We start from the raw sequence: 18,739 nt of genomic DNA on the forward strand, positions 1-18,739 counted from the left end.
TTAAAGGTAAATTGTATCTATAATTTTTTTTTTTTTTGGCCGTGCCATGCGGCATGTGGGATCTTGGTTCCCCGACCAAGGATCGAACCCGCCCTCCCTGCATTGGAAGCACGGAGTCTTAATCACTGGACTGCCAGGGAAGTCCTTGTATCTAGGATTATTTATATATAACCAAATACACAAATATAAATTATTATTTATGTATTTTATTAATTGTAATAAAAATTATCTATAGTTAAGAATAAAAAATTATCTACAATTATACATACAATATATTGTATTTACAAAATACATGATGTTTTATATATAGGTATATATAGAACAAAATATATAAATATAACCTTTGACCTAGCAATTTCACTTTCAGAAATTTATCCCAAAGACACAATCAGGGATGATTAAAAGCTTGTATGAAAGGTAAATCCATCACAGTGTTAATTATAATGGCCAATGATTTCAAACCATGCAAATATTCAGAAATAATGGATTGGTTAATTAAGTTATTGGATAGTTTTTACATGGACTAGTGTGCAGCCTTTAGAACTTACAGTATAAATGATATGACTTGGCAAGGAAACATAGGCACCCTAGTGTGTGGGGTATGATCTCAGTTTTATTAAAACTTACACACATATGTGCATAAACCAGAACCTGTAATGTAATGGTTCACACACGTGTATTTGGGTGTTGAGGTTAATAGGGTGAACATTTATTTTCTTATGTGTTTTTTCTGTGGCCTTCAAATTTCCCAAACTGACCATACGTTATTTTTGTAGGTTAAAAATGATATTTTTTTAAATAATAAAAGAGATGAAGCAGGAAAAATAATCGCTAAGCCCTGACATCTCCATCCCTCAGTGACTATGTCTGCAGTTCCCATTAGATCCAAACCCTAATCTGAGATGGTAACATGTGATTTCTGGAACAAACTAGCTGAGGCCACGACATAAAACGAAGGGCATCGTTCCCTCTTTTTCTTAGATGTCTCACTGGAGCTATCTCTTCAAGAAGGAGTCTTAAAAATCTTCATCGAGAACAAAAACTATGTTTCATTTAAATATTTCATGGGCCTCTGGCTTAAGGCTGTATTTCAGTTTTCTTGGAAGTAGTTAATAAAATGGTAGCGAAGGGGGAGTTGGACGCAGAGGAAGGACACACTTCAAATACGGTGCCCTAGGGCTGAAAGTGGAAATGTTTATTTCATACCCAGACCAGCACCTGACTTTAATCTGAGAAGGTTTTTTTTTTTTTTTTTTTTTTTTGATGTTTGTTTTTTTTTTGGCTGCGTTGGGTCTTCGCTGCTGCGCGGGCTTTCTCTAGTTGCGGAGAGCGGGGGCTACTCTTCGTTGCGGTGCGCGGGCTTCTCATTGTCGTGGCCTCTCTTGTTGCGGAGCACGGGCTCTAGGCACACAGGCTTCAGTAGTTGTGGCACGTGAGCTCAGTAGTTGTGGCTCGCAGGCTCTAGAACTCAGGCTCAGTAGTTGTGGCGCACGGGCTTAGTTGCTCCGCGGCATGTGGGATCTTCCCGGGCCAGGGCTCGAACCCGTGTCCCTTGCATGGGTAGGCAGATTCTTAACCACTGCGCCACCAGGGAAGCCCCTGAGAAGGTTTAAGGAGGAGAATTGAAGTCAACTTTACAGTTAACTCGGGGGTGGTGTGTAAAGCATCAGTATGGCCAATGTTGAAATTAACCTAATTCAAATTAACCGTTCTGTGACTGTCAGATTGTCAGCGTGTCAAGTCCACCTAAGACCCTACCCTGTGAAATCTTGACATTTGGTAGCAAGTGTGCTCAGTGGATTCACTGCAGGCATTCAGGATGCCAGCTTCAATTCAAAGGTAGCCAGAGTCATCTCAAGATTTAATGACCAGCCCAGGAGCGACGAATTAGCCAAACGTGGATGATTTCTGAGCTCGCAGAGCTAATCTCTCATTATTTCATAACCTCAGTTATTAGAATTTGAAAACCTCCAAAGAAGGGGCTTTATTTTTCCTGGTAGAAGGCAGTGGTGGTGAACTACACCGGAAAAAAGAAACTAGCCCTCTTTCTATATGAGCAGTTTATAGCACGAATCAACTCAGAAACATATAATTAATACCTCATTATCATTGGATGGGAAAACATCATCCATCTTTGGACTTTCTTGTCCTGCCTCTGGCTGAGTCTTCACTGGTGAGCAGTGAAGCTCAAACAACAAGGCTGCAGTTGGGGAAAATCTTTTTGGTTAATCTTTATCGCCCGTAACACTTCCATGAAAAAATAAAGAAACAGTTTGTCAAGAGCTTGTCACAAGCCACGGAGGCTTCCATGTGGAAACGAACCATTTAATGCCTCAGTGGGAACCAAGAATTTTTCATTAAGTTGTCCAGTGTAATTTCATCATTCTGGAAAGTATTCCGCTTTCTTCTGTTCTTTCGGGTTGGATGGAAGCCAGTCGTTAGAAAGTTGACAGCTCTATCTAGGTGCCCAACTGCATGGTCAGGGCAAAATTCTTGAAGCACGCTCTTAAGAGCCATTATTTACCACTTCCCTCTTAATTGATTTGTGAGTATGTCTTTTCGTGATTTGTTCTTTCACGATGGACACTTGGTTATTATCTCCATGCCTTCAACTACAATCCATTCTGATCTCATCCCGGTTTGCCTCGGATGGGGTTCACGCATTTATCCATTATCTGTTCACTCAACAAATAACCTTTGACCATTTATTATGGATCAGACACTGTTGTAGACATTGGGGAATTTGGCCTAGAAACCAAGAAGGGCAAGCATCCTACCCTCACAGGGGGCTATCTTCTAGAGGGCCACATTCCTCACATTCCCGGGCATAAGGACCTATTTCTAGACCTACCAAGCCTTTAGGGAGATGGGAACCAATGTCATTTCTATCCCTTTACATGACACATCTTTGACTTGCATAATCACCTTTCTAGATAAAGGTTATTTTATCGTTTAAGCTTAATTTAATCAAGCATTAGCTGACATCTGATGGGGTCTGAACCATTTTCAGAGATGACTTGTGCCACAGAAAGGCCCAAATTATCACTGGAGCCCTGGGGAAATAAAATGAGAAGCAGTCACTTTAATCGAAGGTTAAGTGATCCATCAAAATTTATGTGTGCAAACATACCCTGACATGCACACACATGCACACGTATCTCTAAGACTTTCACAGAGAAATGTTGCCCATCAGCTTATAGAAGCTATCTTTCTTCCCCTCTCTTTGGATTCAATATGAAATGGAAATATGTTACATGGACACCAGCTACTATGTCTTTTAAGCGGACGTTTTAAAAATATGTTTGAAGGGGGACTTCCCTGGTGGTCCAGTGGGTAAGACTCCACGCTCCCAATGCAGGGGGCCCGGGTTTGATTCCTGGTGGGGGAACTAGATCCCACATGCCGCAACTAAGACCTGGTGCAGCCAAATAAATAAATAAATATTTTTTAAAAATATGTTTGAAGTTCCCTAGGAATCAAGGCAGTTTTATTTTTTTGGAATTTGGAACACTTTATCAAGGTCACACCGTTTATAACATTATATACGTTTCCCACATACAACATTATATTTTCACTTCTGTATACACTGCAGAGTGCTCACCACCGAAAGTTTAGTTTCCAGGAATTCCCCGGTGGTCCAGTGGTTAGGACTCGGTGCTTTCACTGCAGGGGGCCTGGGTTCAATCCCTGGTCGGGGAAATAAGATCCTGAAAAGAGAGAAACTGGGGAGTTACTCAATAGACCAAAAGTTTAGTTTCCATCTGTCACCACACCGTTGACCCCCTTTACCCATTTTGCCCTCCCCTACCCCGCCCCTTCCCCTCGGATAACTACTACTCTGTTCTCTGTATCTGTGTGTTTGTTTTTGTTTGGTTTGTTTCTTTCCCTTTTCTTTTCTTTTTTTCCTTTTCTTGTCTTTTCTTTTCCTTTTATAGTCTGCACATGAGTGAAATCATATGGTATTTGTCTTTCTCCATCTGACTTATTTCATTTAGCATAATGCCCTCAAGGTCCATCCATGCTGTCCCAAATGGTAAGATTTCATCTTTTTATGGTGGAGTAGTATTCCATTGTGTGTGTGTGTGTGTGTGTGTGTGTGTGTGTGTGTGTGTGTGTGTATCTCACACCTTCTTTACCTATGCATCTATCGATGGACACTTAGGTTGCTTGCATATCTCGGCTATTGTAAATAAAGCTGCAATAAACATGGGGGTACATATAGCATGGGAGGGGCTCATGGCCCCCTCCTCCATCTTCAAAGCCCACAGCATAATATCTTCAAATCTCACTCTCTGCTCTCTGCTTCTGTCCTCACATCTCTCGCTATGACTCTTCCGTTTCCCTCTTGTAAGAATTTGTGATGACACTGAACCCACCTGGATGATCCAGGAGCTTCTCCCCATCTCAGGACCCTTAACTGAATCATACCTGCAAAGTCTCCTTTGCTATAAAAGGTAACAAATCCACAGGCTCCACGGATTAGGATGTGGACTAACTTTGGTTGGGGGGTGGGTCATATTCCATTTACTACAACATCTAAATTGAGAGTTGGGGGAGGGGACAGAAACATAGAGCTAATCTGATTAATCCACATTCCTGGCTTCTGCAAATCCGTTTATTCCAGGTCCGTCCTATGAATGTGTCATTTTGAGAATCAGGTGGCAAAGTGATCAGCTAATTACTACTCAGAGAACATTGATTAAATCCTACTGATACTGACCAGGGCTCTGGGCCTTCCCCAATCGATACCAATTGATCAGAGGCCAGAGAAGAAATTCAGGCAAGGCGTTGTTGGGGCCCCTGCTGCAGCTGGGGGGAGCGAGAGCCAGTAACAGGTTCCTTCCTGGCTCCCGAGGCAGGGGGAGCCCGTTCCTTCTATGGGGTGAGGGTAGGGGTGTGTCCAGGGGTCAGGCCGGAGGGGTGGCTTAGGTGGTCTGCCCACCCCTTTGTGGTGTTGTGTGCAGGGCGCATGTGCAGTGCCCTGTTTTTGCTCCCAGCTCTTCAGAAGCGACGGTTGGGTTTTTTTTTTTTTTTTTTGGTTTTTTTGTATCTTGTTGTCCATAACTTGCCCCAGCTGTGCATGCGTGCAGTAATTTTTAGTCCCTTATAACTTCTTTGTATTTTATTGCTTGAGGAGACATTTGTCTAGGTGCAAGCACTGCAGCAAAGGGTCCCAGCTCCCAGCCTGTCTCACTACAGTGCACATTTGTGCCATCTTGCACTAAGTAGGTTCTTAGTAAGATTCTGTGGAATTCATGAGTGATGATAGTGATAGCTTGCACTTATATAGTTCTTCCTTTGTTTCAGGTCCTGTTTTATTACGTTAATATAAATCTACACGTTCTAGGCAGAAGGTAGTAAAAGCTTTCTCTGGAGGGTTATGGTGTTAATGTATTACTGAACTTTTATTTTAGTTAAACCTATTCAGTTTTTTCATTATTTTCAAGGAGTGCTATCTATAGAATTAACTCCCAGTGGTGTTGGGCTCCTAATTTCAGCTTCTTTAGAAGACTCTTTCCCTGAGAATAGGAACAAAGATTAAAATTGGGCCTGAACAGCTGGAATTTATCAGGTGTCAATAAACCATTTCACTTAATAGCTCTTCTTTTTTTAAATTTTTATTTATTTTTTATTCTTTGGCCGTACCGCGCAGCATGCAGGATCTTAGTTCCCCAACCAGGGATTGAACCCATGCCCCCTGCAGTGGAAGCTCAGAGTCTTAACCACTGGACCGCCAGGGAAGCCCCTTAATAGGCTACTTGTTGTTTTTCTACACTGTCTTTCACTAAAACAATCAGCAATGATTTAGGAGAGGAGCCCGGAAAGAGGAGGTAGGAGGGCTGCAAAGTTGACCCCAGTGTCTTGCCAATACTCATCGAGAGTCTATTTTCCTACCCCTGGGTGGGAATCAGTCTGGCCTTTTGACTTGCTTTGGCCAATAGAATGCAACAGAAGCAGTGTCTTATGAGTCCCGAGTCTGGACCCAAGAAGTGTTGCCTGCTTTTGATCGTTTTCTTAGAAACCTGCAGAACCGCTAGGTAAATAAGCCCAGGCTAGCCTGCTGGAGCTTGAGAGCCTTGGTGGGACAGAGAAGAGCCACTGAAGCTGAGGCCGCCCTAGACCATCCGGCCCACAGCTGTGACCACAGATGCATGGGCGAGCTCAGCCACAGTCAGCGAGCGTGGCTTAGATCGGCAGGGCCACAGCTTCCTGAGCAACAGGTGGTCTGCCCACCCCTTTGTGGTGTTGTGTGCAGGGCGCATGTGCAGTGCCCTGTTTTTGCTCCCAGCTCTTCAGAAGCGACGGTTGGGTTTTTTTTTTTTTTTTTTGGTCTTTTTGTATCTTGTTGTCCATAACTTGCCCCAGCTGTGCATGCGTGCAGTAATTTTTAGTCCCTTATAACTTCTTTGTATTTTATTGCTTGAGGAGACATTTGTCTAGGTGCAAGCACTGCAGCAAAGGGTCCCAGCTCCCAGCCTGTCTCACTACAGTGCACATTTGTGCCATCTTGCACTAAGTAGGTTCTTAGTAAGATTCTGTGGAATTCATGAGTGATGATAGTGATAGCTTGCACTTATATAGTTCTTCCTTTGTTTCAGGTCCTGTTTTATTACGTTAATATAAATCTACACGTTCTAGGCAGAAGGTAGTAAAAGCTTTCTCTGGAGGGTTATGGTGTTAATGTATTACTGAACTTTTATTTTAGTTAAACCTATTCAGTTTTTTCATTATTTTCAAGGAGTGCTATCTATAGAATTAACTCCCAGTGGTGTTGGGCTCCTAATTTCAGCTTCTTTAGAAGACTCTTTCCCTGAGAATAGGAACAAAGATTAAAATTGGGCCTGAACAGCTGGAATTTATCAGGTGTCAATAAACCATTTCACTTAATAGCTCTTCTTTTTTTAAATTTTTATTTATTTTTTATTCTTTGGCCGTACCGCGCAGCATGCAGGATCTTAGTTCCCCAACCAGGGATTGAACCCATGCCCCCTGCAGTGGAAGCTCAGAGTCTTAACCACTGGACCGCCAGGGAAGCCCCTTAATAGGCTACTTGTTGTTTTTCTACACTGTCTTTCACTAAAACAATCAGCAATGATTTAGGAGAGGAGCCCGGAAAGAGGAGGTAGGAGGGCTGCAAAGTTGACCCCAGTGTCTTGCCAATACTCATCGAGAGTCTATTTTCCTACCCCTGGGTGGGAATCAGTCTGGCCTTTTGACTTGCTTTGGCCAATAGAATGCAACAGAAGCAGTGTCTTATGAGTCCCGAGTCTGGACCCAAGAAGTGTTGCCTGCTTTTGATCGTTTTCTTAGAAACCTGCAGAACCGCTAGGTAAATAAGCCCAGGCTAGCCTGCTGGAGCTTGAGAGCCTTGGTGGGACAGAGAAGAGCCACTGAAGCTGAGGCCGCCCTAGACCATCCGGCCCACAGCTGTGACCACAGATGCATGGGCGAGCTCAGCCACAGTCAGCGAGCGTGGCTTAGATCGGCAGGGCCACAGCTTCCTGAGCAACAATGCTAATAACTAACAAGTCATTACAATAAATTATAATTCATAAACTGTATCATGTATTACAATTAATAATAACAATACATAATAGTAAAAAATAAGCCATCCATTTTCATTCCAAGTCACTGACGTTTGGTGTGGTTTTGTTATGCAATAATAGATAAACAAAACAGAGTGAACTTGGGTGGGCTCTTCAGGCTGGATCTAAAAGAATCACAAAGAAGCTGGCCACCTTAGGGTCAACCTTTTCAAGCATCAAATTGTCTTAACTAGTTCTGACTCAGAGGTAGTAACGTGATCTATACAGTTATTAAAGCCAAACTGAGTCAATACTTTAAAATTGGGACATTTCATAAAGAAATCCCAGTTTGGGCCTCTTTCCGGAAAATGAGACATCTGTTGATGCTGGGTGTGCCTTCCCCAAGGGCAGCGATGTGCTGCGGTGACTCTCGGCTGCTGCTTCTGGGGCATATGCATGCTTGCATCCTCGCCGCTTGGTTCTGACTCCTGTTGTCAGCTGCAGTGTTGAAAACCAAACTGGATCACGCTGGAATGTCAGGATTCTAGCTCCTGGCTGACTGCACACGTTTAAGGTCCTCCCTCTGCAGCCAGACTGCTCTGAACTGAGCCCCGGATGCGCCGTTTTCTAGCTGTAATAGCAGGTCTACTTCTCAATCTCTTTATGCCTCGGTTTCCTCATCTGTAAAATGGGAATGTGAAGGTAACTTACTATACAGGTTTGTTGTGAGAATCCAGTAACTTATGACATGCAGAGTGATTTGTCCAGTGCTTGGCACCTTGAACGCGCTATGTGAGTGTTTGCTATCCTTATCATTATGATCTTTATTAATTTCTGTTCCCTGTAGGTATGTGAGTTTTAAAACTTCTGCTCGAATTCCCTTTTACTGCTTTATCTCCCACCCTGTTCCTGTGCTGTGAATTTAGACCAGTGAAAATAAAGGACAGCGGTTTGGAATATAGATTGGGGACATTGTAAGAGTCCTAGAATATGGATTTTCAATTCTGTGTGGAGGTTTTCCATCGACCCCATGGTAGGAAACATGTCTAGGGCTATGTTGCCCTTAAGAAAATCCCACAGGTAGAGCCACGTTGGAGTGCAGGGTTGGCAGAAAATATTACAAGTAAGGATGTGATACCTAGTGACTAGGAAATTCCTCTCCTTAAAGGGCACTCTAGCTTCCCTCTCATGGTGCATGGGTAGTCAGGATAGCATTTGTGCAAGAGTGATGATGTTTAAAATAAATTTAATTCTTCAAAATGGACAAGAATAAAGTTGGCTTCCTTTTTGTGTAGCGTCCCCTGAATTTTAGCAATGTATGGATTCACGGAATTAGCACCAGGGATCAGGATACAGAAAATTCCTTGTGCTTCCCTTTATTTATTTATTTTTAAGTCAAATAAATAGTTTTTTTTATTTCTAAACCAACTTTCTTTTCCAGATCCTTGCCTCTTTTATGTTTCTAAAATTTTAAAAATTGGAGTCGAGTTGATTTACAATGTTGTGTTAGTTTCTGCTGTGCAGCAAAGTCAGTCAGTTATTTATATACCTATATCCACTCTTTTTTAGATTCTTTTCCCATCTAGGTCACTACAGAGTACGGAATAGAGTTCCCTGTGCTCTACAGTAGGTTCCTTTTTTTCCTAATTAGTTAATTAATTAATTTATTTATTTATTTATTTTTGGCTGCGTTGGGTCCTCGTTGCTCCGTGCAGGCTTTCTCTAGTTGTGGCGAGCGGGGGCTGCTCTTTGTTGCGGAGCACGGGCTCTAGGCACGTAGGCTTCAGTAGTTGTGGCTCATGGGCTCTAGAGCGCAGGCTCAGTAGTTGTGGTGCACGGGCTTAGTGGCTCCGCGGCGTGTGGAATCTTCCCGGACCAGGGATCGAACCCATGTTCCCTGCATTGGCAACCGGATTCCTAACCACTGTGCCACCAGGGAAGCCCTAAGCAGTATTTTTCTGTTTTAAAATCTAACCCCTTAAATTAGCAATACATTTACATGGTATAAAAATAATATCCCTGTTCCCCTTCCTCCTTTCACCCCAAACAGGTCATTATTTCATTAATTAATTGTGTATTATTACAGAGCATCTTTGTGCAAGCAGAAGCAAATACAGAATATATTCATACTTTCCCCACTTTTTCATAAAAATAGTTGTCTGCTATACATACTGTTCTGTAACTTGCTTTTTTTTCACGGAAATGTGTCTCTGTCTACATCACTACACGTGTTTCTCTTTCCTTTTTTTTTTTTTTTTTCAGATGCACGGTGTTCGATTTTATACTTTATTGGATAGTATAAAGTAATTTATCCAACCAGCTCCTCGTTAATAGACGTGTGGGCTGGTTTCAATCTTGTGCTATCACCATTCAGTCTTCTGCGATGCAGCAGTGAATACTCTTGTGTACATGTATTCCTGAATTTGCGCATGTACGGGTGGGATATATTCACAGCGACAGAGTAGACGGGTCAAAGGTACGTGCATTTGTAATTTTGGTGCACGTTGCCAAACTAATCCACATGGAGCTTGTATCGGTTTACGCTTTCGCCGTCTACATAGGAGCATCTGCTCTCCCTCAGCCTCGCCAACACAGCGTGTTGCCATGCTTTGCGATTTGTTGCCAACCTGCTAGGTTGAAACATAATATCTCAATCTGCTTCTCATCTATACTTCTGATACTATGGAGTCAAGCTGAACCTTTTCCCATATGTGTGAGAGTAATTTTTTTTCCCTGTGAACTTTCTGTTCACAAATGGCATATTTTCAAGTCTCTAATGAAAGACCTGGTTTTCCCGTACCGGGTCTTTCATTAGAATACCTTTACCTCCCTGCAGTCTGGGGGGTTCCTCAAGACCACCCTCAAGTTCTAGATTCACTAGAAGAACTCCCAGAACTCATCAAAGCTGTTATACTCATGGTTACAGTTTATTGCAATGAGAGGGTACAGCATAGAATTAGCAGGTGGAAGATGTGTGTAAGGTAGGAGTACGTCATGTGTAGCTGGCTTAGCTTAGAGGAGTAGTACTTCAACATGGGCTCTTCGGGGGATTCCTGGATGACCCAGTTGGAGACACCTAGAATCTGAGTAGGGGGAAACACTGGGTCGGGGCTATCGTATTAGTCAGGCTGGGTTAACTGATGTCAACAGTGGCTAACACGGTTTGTTTTCTGTCCCTGTAATAGTTCAGGGCATGGGTATAGTGGGCTTCCTTCCACGTGGTGACTCAGGAAGCCAGGTTCTTTCCATCTTGTGGCTCTGCCCTCCTGTAGGGCTTCTTCATTAGGCTGGTGGATGGGGAGAGAGCCTATCCAGAGGCTTTCTATGGTCCAGACCTTAATTGGCAGGTATCATTTCCACCCACACTGCATTGACCAAATCTCAGGCATTTGCTTTATTCCACTGCAAGGGACACTGGGAAATTCAGTTTAGCTGTGTTCCCAAGGGGAAAGGAAATTGGGTTTTGGTGAACCCTTAGCAGCATCTGCCACAGCCGCTGAACTAAACAGCTTTATCTCCTTGCTTTTTCCACACTGCTGGGTAGGACTGAGTTCACCTAAGCTCGCTAGCGTCAGAAAGCAGGGGTGTGGGGTCAAGGAGGACCATGATACAGGAGGAAGGAAGGCACTTCAAAGGGGGACACAGCCAGGCAGCCAGGAGGGTTCCCTGATGAATTAGTAAATGCTGGCTCCAGAATCTTTCCTGGATCACCTGTTAGTGCCTTCCTTGCCATGCAAACGTTGCTAAGTATTTTTAGCAAGGCCAAAAGTTCCCTTAAGCACCATAATTATCTCCTTTGGGGATATCAGGAGAGTTTACGGTTAAAGCAGGAGTTGGCCTTCCGCCCGCATGACAATAAGGTACACCCTGTGCTGTGTTTATGGCTTCGGGACAGAACACTCCTGCAGCAGCCTTTACACATGAACTGGGGACTCACTTGTCCTTTGGGGAGCCGAAGAGGCATAACTTGTCATCAGGAGAGCAGGGCGAGTTCTTCTGACCCACACAGCTCCCGCCTCAGGAGGGAAGAAAATCAATCAGCGCTCTGTGGAAAAGCTTCCCTTGTTAGACCCAGCTCTGATGAGACCCCGGGAGTCTTGCCGGTCAGAAGGCAGCACACAGGCTGGCTTCCGTGGAAATGAAAAAAAAAAAAAAAAAAAAAAAAAAAGCTGAGATCATGCAAGAGAGCTTTCTCAGAAACTGGGGCCTGTCTGAAGAGAAATAGAACCTGGGCATTTGGATCCCCCAGGAGAGAAGTCATCTGTCGGAATAAATGGCCTGGGAGAGAGGAGGTCGATTGTGAGGGTCAAGAGAGTACCGTCGGGGGTCAGATCCCCCAGATCTGAGGTCAGGCACCGCCAATGACCAGCTCTGGGGCTGTGGGCAGGCCCTCTGTTACCTCGTACGTGTGAAGCGGAGCCTGTAAAGTGGGTCCTCGACTGGCCAGCAGAGGCTGATTTTTCCCAGTCGCAAATGACCCTCAGATCTCAGAGACTGGCAACCACTGAGGTTCATTTCAGGCCCACGTCGTACGTCGATCGTGATAGAATGGCTCCCAGATGTGATGCTGCCACTTTTGTGGCCGAAGAAAAAAAAAAAGGTGAGGACCGTTCAACAACACTTAAAACTTCTTCTGGGAAGTAACGAAAGGCACGTCCGCTCACATCCCACTGGCTAAAGCAAGTCAGTGGTTTTGCTTGACATCATGATTCTCCCACAGAGACTGGGCCTTAACGGAGGAACAGGGGCGACTTTTTTTTTTTTTTTTTTTTGCGGTACGCGGGCCTCTCACTGTTGTGGCCTCTCCCGCTGCGGTGCACAGGCTCCGGGCGCGCAGGCACAGCGGCCATGGCTCACGGGCCCAGCCGCTCCACGGCATGTGGGATCTTCCCGGACCGGGGCAGGCTCACGGGCCCAGCCGCTCCGCGGCACGTGGGATCCTCCCGGACCGGGGCACGAACCCGGTTCCCCTGCATCGGCAGGCGGACTCTCCACCACTGCGCCCCCAGGGAAGCCCCCAAGAGGAGCGACTATTTTAAACAACTATACAACCTACCACAGATCCACAATTCTTCGTCCCAATCCTTCGGTGCTCAGTTGAGCTTCAGGGTTTAGAAATTTCCGAGTTTCACACGCACACACACATACACACACACACACACACACACACACACACACTCTCTGTCTTTATTATCTATCTATCTATCATCTATCTATTCTGTCTACCATCCATCCATCTATATATCTATAGCCATCCATCTTTACCTATCTATCTATTTGCCTACCTATCTGTGTATACAGATGTACACTATATACACTCTCTAATATATAATATAGATATATAATACATAATATGGAATAATATGTAAAATATTTATATAGAGAATATATAGAGAACATTTATATGTTATATATTATATGACTATATACATATATACTTATATATTGACTACATACACCCTTTTTCTCTCTCCCCTAATATAAATTAATATGCTCTCTATGTATGGCATATACATTCCCTCTCTCTCTCCCTTTGTCTTTTTATTTATCTATACATAGAGAGAGAGAGTGTGTATATATATATAGAGAGAGAGAGACAGACAGACAGACAGAGGCAGAGAGAATGCGTGTCGTGTATATTCAGTTAGATAGGGGTGTATATATAGTAACATACTCGGTGTTGCCCACCCCTGGGGGAGCACCCCATAATAAAATTGTTTAATACTTATGCCGCAAAACGCGTACAAGAGTTATGTAAATGTGCTAGATAAGCACTTTACGGAGTTCCTCATTATTTGACCAGCACAGGGTTTTGCTGCAAACCTGTGAGAACCGTTTCTGGATTTTGAGATGCAGTTTTTGGATTTCGGGGTTGTGGGTGTCTGAGGATGAAGAGAACCCTTCGTACTCTCCCTGGCGAGGGGCAGGAACCGAGTCAACGTCGACGCTGTCCTACGATTTTAGGAATTGCAGGTTGTAGCACATCCCTTTGGCAAAACCGACAACAGGAGACAGGAGGACTGAGGAGTGACAGTGACCATTCAGGAGACGCTTTATGGCCCGAACCAGGAGGAACTCAACCCAATGGCTCCCCGTCCTTGGAGGAAGCAGGGACCGCAGATTAAGAAGATGATAAACTTATGTTTGAGTCCCAGCCTCAGCATCTCCAAGTGCCTGACCTGGGACAGGTTACCTAACCTTTCTGAGCCCCATCGTCCTCATCTGTGCAATGGACATTCTAAATTATTTTGTCTGAGGTTTTTGAGATGATACAAGAGGTCGTTTCCCTCGGTGGCAAGTCATTGCTTTCATCGGCAAGGAGCACATGGTGGAGAAAAACTGTAACCTTTGGGGGAAAGCATGATATGCCCAGGGGACAGTCAGGAAAGGAAATCATTGTAGGGAACATTCTTAAGGTTACAATCAGAGAAGGCAAACTCCTCATTTGACTGACAGGCTCAGAGGGGTAAAGTGACTTGCCTGAGGTCACACAGGAAATCCTTCACACAGCCTGCCTTGGGGCTTCTATCTTCTGATATCTATTTTGTTTCTGAAATACAGAAACATATCCCTTTATTTTTCGAATACAGAAGCAAATAGTCCCAAGTTTCTTAGTATCAGCAACCAGTGTCGGTGTGAATTCAGGCAGAATGGAAAGTGATCTGATAAGTACAATAGGTTGCGAAGGTATTTACAAATCCGTGGTCAAGTGCAAGTCATACCCGTGAGAGCCAGGGCCCTAAAAGTTTCCTGCAAGACAGAAATGGCGAGTTCATGTTCTGAAACACAAGCAGATGTGGAGTACTCAGCAAGCGTGCAGTCTGCAAGCCCTGGGTTAAAATTTAGAAATGACTGTCCCAAAGTATTCTTTCCCTTTGAGATGTCACCACAACCGAAGGCTGCTGAAAACTATTCAGAAGGAAGTTGTGCCATGTCTGCCTGGGGTGCCGTCTGGGTGGGGAAACCTATGGACTGTGACAGATGTCAGGAGACAAGTATATACAGGTATAAACTGTGGCAACTGGATGCACCAAATGAAATCATTCCAAGAAATATTTTTGGCTGCTCAGTCTTTGGACTTCATTATTCCTCCACTAAAAAAAAAAAAGCAGGGACCACCCCCCCCTGGTGGCGCAGTGGTTAAGAATCCGCCTGCAATGCCAGGGGACACGGGTTCGAGCCCTGGTCCAGGAAGATCCCACATGCCATGGAGCAACCAAGCCCGTGCACCACAGCTACTCAACCTGCTCTCTAGAGCCCGCGAGCCACAACTACTGAGCCCACGAGCCACAACTACTGAAGCCTGTGCGCCTAGAGCCCGTGCTCCATGACAAGAGAAGCCACCGCAATGAGAAGCCCGCACACCGCAATGAAGAGTAGCCCCTGCTCGCCGCAACTAGAGAAAGCCCACGCGCGGCAACAAAGACCCAACGCAGCCACAAATAAAATTAATTAATAATTTTTTCAAAAAGCAGCCCAAATTAGTTTCTGCTGCTTACACTAAAGAACTCTGACTGAAAAAAATGGAGTCAAAACCATTCTTTTAAAAAATTTTCATCTCATCTCATTCTGTTAATTTTTTTAAAATTGTGATAAAATATACCTAGCCTAAAATTTATTATTTAACCATTCATACGTGCTCAACTTCATGCACTCTCTATACCCAAAACGTTTCATCGTTCCCAACAAAAACTCTGAACCCATTAAACAATAACTCTCCACTCCTCCCCCTGCATCCCCAGTAACTTTTATTCTACTTTCTGTCTCTATGGATTTGCCTATTCTAGGTACCTTGTGTAAGTGGAATGATACAGTGTTTGTCCTTCTGTATCTGGCTTATTCTACCAAGCATAATGTTCTCAAGGCCCACGTATGTTGTAGCATGATATCAAATTTTCATTCCTTTTTCGTTTTGTTTGTTCGTTTTTGTTTTTTGCCCATGCCACTTGGCTTGCAGGATCTTAGTTCCCCAGCCAGGGATTGAACCTGGGCCTTCAGCAGTGAAAGTACCAAGTCCTAACCACTGGACCACCAGGGAATTACCCTTCATTCCTTTTAATGGCTGAATAATGTTCCGTTGTAGATAGACACCATATTTGTTTATCCACTCATCTCTTGATGGACACTTGGGTTGTTTCTGCCTTTTGAATATTGTGAATAATGCTTCTAGGAACGTGGGTATATAAATAACTGAGTCTCTGCTTTCAGTTCTTCAAAATCATTCTTGCTGATCCCTTACAAAGGCACCATGCTGGGAAACTCCCTCTGTCTCTCTCTCTCTCCTTCTCCCCTTCCCTTCCCCCTCTCTCTGTCTCTCTCTCTCTGTGGGAAAAACGGCACACACAGCTTCTTGTCTCTCTCACTGAACAAGTGTTGATAAATCTGAATTTAATTGTCTCTACTTTACTTTGGGTTTCTTCTAAATCCCTAGTTTTTCAGCAAAGCTCTTTCATTATTTCCAGAACGTTATACGCCCATTTGTAACTAGGGACCTCGGCAAAGCCATTCCCTTCCTGCTTCCTTCCCCATCGCCTGTGAAAACTTACCAGTCCTGTGTGCCACCTCTCCAAGGCTTGCAAAGTAATAACAGCCGATCTTACTGAATCATGTCAGAAATAATGGATTAACATCACTCTTCCCTGGGAACACATTTGCATCTGCTTAGGACCTAAAGCATCTTAACTTAAAGCAATGTCAACTGCAGGGATTTCTGGCATCCAGCTACCTAGATGGTGGGGAGGATAATGTGAGTTTGAGGACTTTTCTAGGTTAGGAAGCCCCCTCATCACAGCAGCTGACCATCAATCTGGCTGTCAGCTTTGCACCAAGAGAGATGTGTGTCAGCCCCCAAAGCTGCCCCCGCCCCCAGCCCTGGCTAGCTGCTTGCATCTGCTTTGCCAGGGAGCCCTGTGGATCCTGAGAGAGAGAGGCTATTTTTCACAGCCCCTCTCTCCCACTAACAGCCAGAAAATCCACTCTCAGGTCATTTTTCTCTCTCTCTCTCTCTCTCTCTCCCCCCACCCCCAGCTGGTCTCCACAAGTCACAGCTGGTAGCACATGGGTGCCAGCTGGTCCTTTCAGGTGGGTGTTTTGCAGTTTGTTTTAAGTTTTCTTTGTACCTTGTCTGGAGACCAGCACATTCCAGAAGCGCTGCCTGTATTCTTCACCTGTAAGGGGGGTGGAGGGGCCATGGAGCAACCAAGCCCGTGCACCACAGCTACTCAACCTGCTCTCTAGAGCCCGCGAGCCACAACTACTGAGCCCACGAGCCACAACTACTGAAGCCTGTGCGCCTAGAGCCCGTGCTCCATGACAAGAGAAGCCACCGCAATGAGAAGCCCGCACACCGCAATGAAGAGTAGCCCCTGCTCGCCGCAACTAGAGAAAGCCCACGCGCGGCAACAAAGACCCAACGCAGCCACAAATAAAATTAATTAATAATTTTTTCAAAAAGCAGCCCAAATTAGTTTCTGCTGCTTACACTAAAGAACTCTGACTGAAAAAAATGGAGTCAAAACCATTCTTTTAAAAAATTTTCATCTCATCTCATTCTGTTAATTTTTTTAAAATTGTGATAAAATATACCTAGCCTAAAATTTATTATTTAACCATTCATACGTGCTCAACTTCATGCACTCTCTATACCCAAAACGTTTCATCGTTCCCAACAAAAACTCTGAACCCATTAAACAATAACTCTCCACTCCTCCCCCTGCATCCCCAGTAACTTTTATTCTACTTTCTGTCTCTATGGATTTGCCTATTCTAGGTACCTTGTGTAAGTGGAATGATACAGTGTTTGTCCTTCTGTATCTGGCTTATTCTACCAAGCATAATGTTCTCAAGGCCCACGTATGTTGTAGCATGATATCAAATTTTCATTCCTTTTTCGTTTTGTTTGTTCGTTTTTGTTTTTTGCCCATGCCACTTGGCTTGCAGGATCTTAGTTCCCCAGCCAGGGATTGAACCTGGGCCTTCAGCAGTGAAAGTACCAAGTCCTAACCACTGGACCACCAGGGAATTACCCTTCATTCCTTTTAATGGCTGAATAATGTTCCGTTGTAGATAGACACCATATTTGTTTATCCACTCATCTCTTGATGGACACTTGGGTTGTTTCTGCCTTTTGAATATTGTGAATAATGCTTCTAGGAACGTGGGTATATAAATAACTGAGTCTCTGCTTTCAGTTCTTCAAAATCATTCTTGCTGATCCCTTACAAAGGCACCATGCTGGGAAACTCCCTCTGTCTCTCTCTCTCTCCTTCTCCCCTTCCCTTCCCCCTCTCTCTGTCTCTCTCTCTCTGTGGGAAAAACGGCACACACAGCTTCTTGTCTCTCTCACTGAACAAGTGTTGATAAATCTGAATTTAATTGTCTCTACTTTACTTTGGGTTTCTTCTAAATCCCTAGTTTTTCAGCAAAGCTCTTTCATTATTTCCAGAACGTTATACGCCCATTTGTAACTAGGGACCTCGGCAAAGCCATTCCCTTCCTGCTTCCTTCCCCATCGCCTGTGAAAACTTACCAGTCCTGTGTGCCACCTCTCCAAGGCTTGCAAAGTAATAACAGCCGATCTTACTGAATCATGTCAGAAATAATGGATTAACATCACTCTTCCCTGGGAACACATTTGCATCTGCTTAGGACCTAAAGCATCTTAACTTAAAGCAATGTCAACTGCAGGGATTTCTGGCATCCAGCTACCTAGATGGTGGGGAGGATAATGTGAGTTTGAGGACTTTTCTAGGTTAGGAAGCCCCCTCATCACAGCAGCTGACCATCAATCTGGCTGTCAGCTTTGCACCAAGAGAGATGTGTGTCAGCCCCCAAAGCTGCCCCCGCCCCCAGCCCTGGCTAGCTGCTTGCATCTGCTTTGCCAGGGAGCCCTGTGGATCCTGAGAGAGAGAGGCTATTTTTCACAGCCCCTCTCTCCCACTAACAGCCAGAAAATCCACTCTCAGGTCATTTTTGTTTTTGAGAGATGTGACATTTTTTCAGTCAGTTAATGACAAACTGGGTAATTGAAGTGTGTTGGTCTGTGATGATACTCAGATCAGGGGAAGACACATGGCTCATATTTGAACTTCAGACTTTGGGTGAAAGAGTAGGAATCTGCTTCTGCACACACACACACACACACACACACACACACACACACACACACACACTCTCTCTCTCTCTCTCTCTCTCTCTCTCTCTCTCACTCTCTC

General features: G+C 44.3%; 1 protein-coding gene across 7 annotated transcripts in view; it reads left to right on the forward strand.

The window, feature by feature from the left end:
• GLT1D1 (glycosyltransferase 1 domain containing 1) overlaps positions 1 to 18,739 on the forward strand; it is a 189,781-nt gene that overhangs the window by 122,361 nt on the left and 48,681 nt on the right. The window lies entirely within an intron of this gene.

This window comes from Physeter macrocephalus, chromosome 19 (genome assembly GCF_002837175.3).
Source record: "Physeter macrocephalus isolate SW-GA chromosome 19, ASM283717v5, whole genome shotgun sequence".
NCBI lineage: Eukaryota > Metazoa > Chordata > Mammalia > Artiodactyla > Physeteridae > Physeter > Physeter macrocephalus.